This window comes from Hyperolius riggenbachi, chromosome 12, assembly GCF_040937935.1.
Source record: "Hyperolius riggenbachi isolate aHypRig1 chromosome 12, aHypRig1.pri, whole genome shotgun sequence".
Classification (NCBI taxonomy): domain Eukaryota; kingdom Metazoa; phylum Chordata; class Amphibia; order Anura; family Hyperoliidae; genus Hyperolius; species Hyperolius riggenbachi.
Genome location: NC_090657.1, coordinates 220,981,290 through 220,990,209, shown reverse-complemented (window position 1 = coordinate 220,990,209; position 8,920 = coordinate 220,981,290).

Genomic DNA, 8,920 nt, shown 5'->3' with positions numbered 1-8,920 from the left:
AATTTGTCTTTCAAAAGTTGTGCTAGGGCTTATTTTTGGGGAGGTCTTACATTCTATGGTGGTAGCCAGTTCCCCTTTAGTGTATATAATAGCTAGATTCCCCCCACCTGCCCGCCTGCTCCCTTTACCTCCCCTGCTCTTGCTCCTGGTCCCCTCCTTAAAGTCCGGAACCCTCTGCTGATTATGCCTGGGATAATTCACACCGCAGATTAGCAGTGACTTGCGGTGAAAGCAATGTAATGTATCTAGTAACAGCGCCAACAGGAAGTAAATTGAGATCACTTCCTGTATAGGGCGGCGCGGTTAGGAGCCAGGAGTGAGAACAGGGGCGGTAAAGGGAGCGGGCGGGTGAGCAGGTCTAACACTAGGTCTCATTATGGGGAGGTCTTATATTTTGAGCATACTCAAAATATATGGTAGGTCTTATTTTTGGGGGAGGTCTTAAATTCGGGGAAACGCGGTATGTATTAGTACGTGTTGGTATGCGTTTTTTTCCATAGAAGTGCATTGTGAAAAAGATTTCCGTTAAAACGTGTATAGTGGGAACTGAGCCATAGGAAAACATGGACGTTCGTTTGAAAACCCTTTTTTTTTTTTTTTAGTTATAACAGAGCAACTGATTAAGCGTAAAAAGGGGCCTTAGTTGATGTCATGTCCTGCAGTATGCAGAGAACAATAACAATGCATCATTATTGGACTTTTATTGTTTAAAGGATATGGAGGCTGACATTTATTCCCTTTTAAACAATACCAGTTGCCTGGCTGTCTTATTAATCTGCTGTCTCCAGCAGAGTCTCAATCACCCACAAGAAAAAAAAAAATCGAAAAGGTGTAACACCTGTAATGCTAAGTTGCCTGACACCTGGTCAAAAGCACTTTGTCAGAAATGCTCGGATGACTCCACAGAGCAAGAGTCATCAACGGTGGTAAAGCAGTTTTTGACCTCTTTCACCGCTGAGATGCAAACTACATTTCAAGCACTCAGAGCGGTTATGGCAGGGAAGTCTCAGTCTCCACAGACCTCCCATGCAAGAAGCTCAGCTACCCCTCTACAGGCTCAGGAGCAGTATGAGTCCTCAGTAGAGGAGATGGAAGAGATGAAGGAGGGTGTCTCTGAAGGGGAATCAGGAGACGGACCGGTACTAAAAGCAACTTCTAAATATTTATTTAGTGCAGACGAGACTTCTGAGTTATTAAAAGCAATTTACGACTCTGAACAGATCCCTATGACGGTCCAGGAGACCTCTGTGCAAGACGTCATCTATAAAGGGCTACAAGTGCCGGCGGGTAGAGTTTTTCCCATTCATAGAGCACTTGATTATATTATGGATGACCAGTGGGAAGCACCTGATTGGAGATTAGCTATCCCCAAATCCTTCGAAAGAAGATTCCCCTTTAAAGAGAACCCGAGGTGGGTTTGAAGAATATTATCTGCATACAGAGGCTGGATCTGCCTATACAGCCCAGCCTCTGTTGCTATCCCAAACCCCCCTAAGCTCCCCCTGCACTCTGCAATCCCTCATAAATCACAGCCACGCTGCTGACAAACTGCTTGTCAGAGCTGGCTGTGTTTATCTCTATAGTGTCAGTCTGCTGCTCTCCCTGCCTCCTGCAGAACTCCAGTCCCCGCCTGCATCCCTTCCCTCCCTGCTGATTGGAGGGAAGGGACGAGGGCAGGGACTGGAGCTGTGCAAGAGGCGGGGGAGCAGCTGAGACTGACACTACAGATGTAAACACAGCCTCACAGCACGGCTGTGATTTATGAGGGATTGCAGAGTGCAGGGGGACCTTAGTGGGGTTTGGGATAGCAACAGAGGCTGGGCTGTATAGGCAGATCCAGCCTCTGTATGCAGATAACATTCTTTAAACACACCTCGGGTTCTCTTTAATGAGGAGGAGGTCCAAAGATGGGCTAAATGCCCAAAACTGGACGCCAGCCTATCCCAGTACTCGAAAGACGCAGACTTGTCGTTCGAGGATACCGGGGCCCTTAAGGACCCGATGGACAAAAAAGTTGAAATGTTATCTAAACATGCTTGGGAAGCGATATCTTTCCTTTGTAGACCCACCATTTCATCAGTGTGTGTTTCCAGGAACCTGAAAACATGGATTGATGAACTTCAAAATCATTTAGTTTCAGGCACTTCTCGCTTAGAAATTTTGGAATCTCTCCCAGTTATCGCCAGGGCTCTAGCTTTCCTAGCAGATGCTCTAGTGGAGTCATTGAGAGTTTCGGCTAAGGCTTTGGCCCTGGTAAATTCAATTAGAAGGGCCACGTGGCTCAAGACATGGGAGGGGGATGTCACTTCAAAAACCCGCCTGTGTGCTATGAAGTTCCAGGGCACCCTACTGTTCGGGAAAGACCTAAATGAGGTCCTTACTCGATCAGCAGACAGAAGGAAAAAAGTTCCCAGATAAGCGAAAGAGGGGACAACTAAAAAAGTATTTTCGGGGGAGAGGTACGAACATACCCAAAAGTAAGACCCCAGACCCTAAAAGAGCCTGGTCCTATTCCCGAGGCAGAGGTAGGGGAGCTTCCACTTCCCAGAGACCGCCAACTCTGGGAAGCAAAGACGCAAAGTGACAGTGTAAAGGTGGGGGGGAGGCTACTGTACTTCCGAGATCAGTGGAGTGCAGTGTCCCAAAGTCAATTTATTTTAAACATTATAAAAATGGGCTACAGGCTGGAGTTCAGGGAACTCTCTCCCCCCCCCCCCCCCCCCCCCCCCAAGACCTTATTTAACCAGCCTACCGAAAGATCAAGTAAAAGCAAAAGCCTTAAAAGAGGCCGTGACTTCCCTCATGAATCAAGAAGTGATAACGGCGGTACCCCGGGATCAGTGGGGGAAAGGGTTCTATTCCCACGTTTTCGTAGTGCAGAAACCGTCGGGCAAGTACCGTATGATCATCAACCTAAGAGAGCTAAATTTTTTCTCCGCGAGAAAAAATTCAAGATGGAAAGCATTTATTCCGTAAGGAGTATTCTAATGCCGGAAGTCTTTATGTGCACCCTGGACCTCCATGATGCATATCTCCACGTACCCATTCTAGAGAAGCATCAAAAGTATCTACGTTTTGCCTTAAGAGTCGGAGGCACGACTTGCCATTATCAGTTTCGCGCGCTCCCCTTCGGCCTTGCGGCGTCTCCACGTATTTTCACAAAGATCATGGCGGAAGTCACGGCGTATCTTCATTTGAAGAACATAACAATTATCCCCTATCTAGACGATTTTCTAATAATAGGGAAAAATGCAGAAGGACTAGAGAAGGATCTAAGCCTCTGCATTCAGACACTAAAATTTCTAGGTTGGATTATAAATTACGACAAGTCGGACTTAGTACCGGCCCAGTCCAAAATATTTCTAGGTTACCTTATAGATTCCATGTCACAGAAAATATTCCTACCTGCAGAAAAGGTCTCAAAGATTACCGAAAAGTCTCGGAATCTATTGTCTCTACAAAAGGTAACACTGAGGCAAGTGTTGTCTTTGGTAGGATCAATGACGTCTTGTATCCCTGCGGTGCAGTGGGCGCAAGCTCACTCCAGGGGACTTCAACAATGGTTTCTAAAAAATTGGGACAAAAATCACAGATCTCTGAACCAGAGCAGAACTCTAGACGTCTCGGCAAGAGAGTCCCTAGCTTGGTGGTTACAACCAAAAAACCTTACTCAGGGGAGGCCATGGCTTCAGCACCCTACTATACGTATAACAACAGACGCCAGTGCATGGGGCTGGGGGGCCCATTGCCAGGACATGCAGGTTCAGGGGAGTTGGGCAATACACCAAAAGGAAAGGTCGTCCCACTTCAAAGAGCTTCTAGCTGTCAAGGAAGCACTATGTTACTTCGAAGAGAGTCTGAGAGACCAAGAAGTATTGGTCCTCTCGGACAATCTAGTAGTGGTAAGCTACATAAACAAGCAAGGGGGGACAAGGGTAAGATCTTCTTACCCTTTCGCTAGAGATTTCACACTGGGCGGAAACTCATGTGAAATCCCTAACAGCTACCTACATAAAAGGCACCCAAAACTGGCTGGCGGACAGCCTAAGCAGGAACTGTCTCCAGGAGTCAGAGTGGGAACTCTGTCCGGAAGTATTCCATCAAATTATAGCAAGATGGGGTCTTCCAAGCAAAGACCTGTTTGCATCACCAATGAACGCAAAACTCCCAGATTACTATTCCCTCACAGATTCATCTTCACAAGAAAGCAGGGATGCTCTAACCACATCATGGGGCAGGGGGCTAGTTTATGCTTTCCCTCCATTCAACCTACGGCCCAGAGTGGTGGGAAAGATTATGCAGGAATAAGCTACAGTCATTCTCATCACCCCCTGGTGGCCCAAGAGAGCGTGGTTCCCACTGGTCAAATCATTAGCAACTCAAGACCCCTGGACGCTCCCCATGAGACAGGACCTGCTATCTCAGAAGGGTCAGAATCATCCGCATGTAGACAGGTTACGACTGACGGTATGGATCCTGAGAAACAGCTTCTAAGAAGACAAGGGTTCTCAGAAAAAGCAATTTCAACACTAGTTTCAGAAAGGAAAGAAATAACAAGGAAAATTTATCTGAAAGTATGGAAAACTTTCTGTGGGTGGAAGACTAGGAAAGGGGCTACGCTGAGACTGAACAGTCTACCTTTGATTCTGGACTTCCTCCAAGACGGGGTCGACATGAACCTGTCTGTGAGTGCAATCAAAGTGCAAATTGCGGCACTTTCAGTCTTTCTGGACAGAAGGCTAGCTAAAAATAGATATATCATATCTTTTATTAAAGCAATTTCTAAAACTAGACCAATTAAGCTACAAACCTTTCCTCCTTGGGATCTTTTGTTAGTTTTGCAACAACTAATAAAGCAACCCTTTGAACCGCTAGAGGATTGTTCTGACAATCTCCTGACTCTCAAAATAGCTTTCCTTGTAGCGATCACATCAGCCAGAAGAGTTAGCGACTTGCAAGCTTTATCGATTAAAGAACCTTACATGACAGTCCTAGACGACAAAATCATATTCAGGCCAGACCTGACCTACAGACCAAAAGTAAGTTCAAACTTTCATAGGAAACAAGACATAATCATCCCACCCTTTTGTGATAAACCAAAAAATGAAAAGGAAAGGTCACTACACCGACTGGACGTAAGAAGGGCAATTCTTATTTACTTAAATAGGACAAAAGAGTGGAGGAAGAGTAATAACCTACTAGTTATATTCATGGGCCAGAGGAAGGGTCAGGCAGCAAGTAAAAATACAATTTCCAGATGGATCAGACAAACAATTTACCAGGCATATGTCATGGCAAACAAACCAGTACCCGCTCAAATGTCAGCTCACTCGACAAGATCAGTCTCCACCTCGTGGGCAGAAAGGGCAGGAGCATCAGTAGAGCAGACATGCAAAACAGCAACATGGTCTACGCCAACGACTTTCGTCAAACACTACAGAATAGACCTTCTTTCAAGTCAAGACATGACCTTTGGAAGGAAGGTCCTGCAGTCTGTTATCCCGCCCTAAAAATATGAGGTATGACTTCTCTGTGGTCTCTCAACCAGGGGCCATCCTGGAGGACGTAGGGATAAAATACTCGTTAGACTTACCAGTAGACGGTATTTCTCCTCCAGGATGGCGCATTAGGTAGCCAGCTGTGCCACCCAGACAGTGGCATTAGGTAGCCAGCTGTGCCACCCAGACAGTGGCATTAGGTAGTCAGCTGTTCTACACAGGCAGTGGCATTAGGTAGTCAGCTGTTCCACACAGGCAGTGGTATTAGGTAGTCAGCTGTTCTACACAGGCAGTGGCATTAGGTAGTCAGCTGTTCCACACAGGCAGTGGCATTAGGTGGTCAGCTGTTCTACACAGGCAGTGGCATTAGGTAGCCAGCTGTGCCATCCAGACAGTGGCATTAGGTAGCCAGCTGTTCTACACAGAAAGTGGCATTAGGTAGTCAGCTTTTCTACACAGGCAGTGGCATTAGGTGGTCAGCTGTTCTACACAGGCAGTGGCATTAGGTAGCCAGCTGTGCCATCCAGACAGTGGCATTAGGTAGCCAGCTGTTCTACACAGTGGCATTAGGTAGTCAGCTTTTCTACACAGGCAGTGGCATTAGGTGGATCAGACAAACAATTTACCAGGCATATGTCATGGCAAACAAACCAGTACCCGCTCAAATGTCAGCTCACTCGACAAGATCAGTCTCCACCTCGTGGGCAGAAAGGGCAGGAGCATCAGTAGAGCAGACATGCAAAACAGCAACATGGTCTACGCCAACGACTTTCGTCAAACACTACAGAATAGACCTTCTTTCAAGTCAAGACATGACCTTTGGAAGGAAGGTCCTGCAGTCTGTTATCCCGCCCTAAAAATATGAGGTATGACTTTTCTGTGGTCTCTCAACCAGGGGCCATCCTGGAGGACGTAGGGATAAAATACTCGTTAGACTTACCAGTAGACGGTATTTCTCCTCCAGGATGGCGCATTAGGTAGCCAGCTGTGCCACCCAGACAGTGGCATTAGGTAGCCAGCTGTGCCACCCAGACAGTGGCATTAGGTAGTCAGCTGTTCTACACAGGCAGTGGCATTAGGTAGTCAGCTGTTCCACACAGGCAGTGGTATTAGGTAGTCAGCTGTTCCACACAGACAGTGGCATTAGGTAGCCAGCTGTGCCACCCAGACAGTGGCATTAGGTAGTCAGCTGCTCTACACAGGCAGTGGCATTAGGTAGTCAGCTGTTCTACACAGGCAGTGGCATTAGGTAGTCAGCTGTTCCACACAGGCAGTGGTATTAGGTAGTCAGCTGTTTCACACAGACAGTGGCATTAGGTAACCAGCTGTGCCATCCAGACAGTGGCATTAGGTAGCCAGCTGTGCCACCCAGACAGTGGCATTAGGTGGTCAGCTGTTCTACACAGGCAGTGGCATTAGGTAGTCAGCTGTTCTACACAGGCAGTGGCATTAGGTAGTCAGCTTTTCTACACAGGCAGTGGCATTAGGTAGTCAGCTGTTCTACACAGGCAGTGGCATTAGGTGGTCAGCTGTTCTACACAGACAGTGGCATTAAGTAGTCAGCTGTTCCACACAGACAGTGGCATTCGGTAGTCAGCTGTTCTACACAGAAAGTGGCATTAGGTAGTCAGCTGTTCTACACAGAAAATGGCATTAGGTAGCCAGCTGTTCCACACAGACAGTGGCTGTCAGGCTTGTCTGGTCAATGACTATAGGTCAGGCTGTATGCCCATATGACTGACCTATAGCCCAGCCTGCAACACCTGCGCAAACTCCTACCTAACACAAAACTACAGTACACCCTACAGGTAGATGTAGCATACAGACTGACAGATAGTAATCCACCAAACAGAACCAGATAGTAATCCACCAAACAGAACCAATAACTTTGAGTAATGCAATAGGGCACTAGCGATGTCGCGAACCTCCGATTTTCAGTTCGCGAACCTCTGCTGAAGGTTCGGTTCGTGAAAAAGTTCGCGAACCGCAATAGACTTCAATGGGGAGGCGAAATTACAAATTTAGAAAAATTTCTACCGGCTGGAAAAATGATAGAAAACATGTTTCAAGGGATCTAATTAGAGATGTTGTGAACGGTTCGCCTGCGAACGGTTCCAGGCGAACTTTGGGGGTTCGCGTTCGCCTGGACTATGCGAACTTTTGCGGAAGTTCGATTTGCCCCATAATGCACTATGAGGGTCAACTTTGAACCTCTGCATCAGTCAGCAGGCACATTGTAGCCATTCAGGCTACACTAAGCCCTGGAGCCCCCCCCCCCCCCCCCTTATATAATGCAGGCTCCGGCGGCCATTACACTCACTCGTGTGTCTACTGCAAATAGACAGACTAGGGAGAGCTGCTGCAGATTTTTTCTCCCAGGGAAAGATTAGTTAGGCTCTCGGCTTGCTCCTGGCTGATTGTTATTGCTAAAATAGCACCCCTCAACAGCTCTTTTGAGAGCTCTAATGTTTTCCTGATGTGCTTATTTTTTGTGTGTTGCTCACTGACACGGACATTATACAGCCCTATCTGTTGCAGCTGGACCTTGGTAATTGTTATTACTGTGCCAGCCAGGTCCTGCCTAACTATCTATACTGGGATGCCTACCTAACTACTGGGGCGCCTACTTACCTATACGGGGACACCTACCTATACTAGGGGACGTATCTATGCCTACCTACCTATACTGGGACTCCTACCTTTGCCTAGCTAACTACTGGGACACCTACCTATACTTACCTACCTATACTGGGTCTCCTACCTATGCCTAGCTAACTACTGAGGCACCTAACTACCTATACTGGGTCTCCTACCTATGCCTAGCTAACTACTGAGGCACCTACCTACCTATACTGGGACTCCTACCTATGCTTACCTACCTATACTGGGTCTCCTACCTATGCCTAGCTAACTACTGAGGCACCTACCTATGCCTACCTACCTATACTGGGACTCCTACCTATGCTTACCTACCTATACTGGGTCTCCTACCTATGCCTAGCTAACTACTGAGGCACCTAACTACCTATACTGGGTCTCCTACCTATGCCTAGCTAACTACTGAGGCACCTACCTACCTATACTGGGACTCATACCTATGCTTACCTACCTATACTGGGTCTCCTACCTATGCCTAGCTAACTACTGAGGCACCTACCTACCTACCTATACTGGGTCTCCTACCTATGCCTAGCTAACTACTGAGGCACCTACCTACCTATACTGGGTCTCCTACCTATGCCTAGCTAACTACTGAGGCACCTACCTACCTATCCTGGGACTCCTACCTATGCTTAGCTACCTATACTGGGTCTCCTACCTATGCCTAGCTAACTACTGAGGCACCTACCTATGCCTATGGTACCTACCTATACTGGGACTCCTACCTATGCCTACCTACCTATACTGGGTCTCCTACCTAT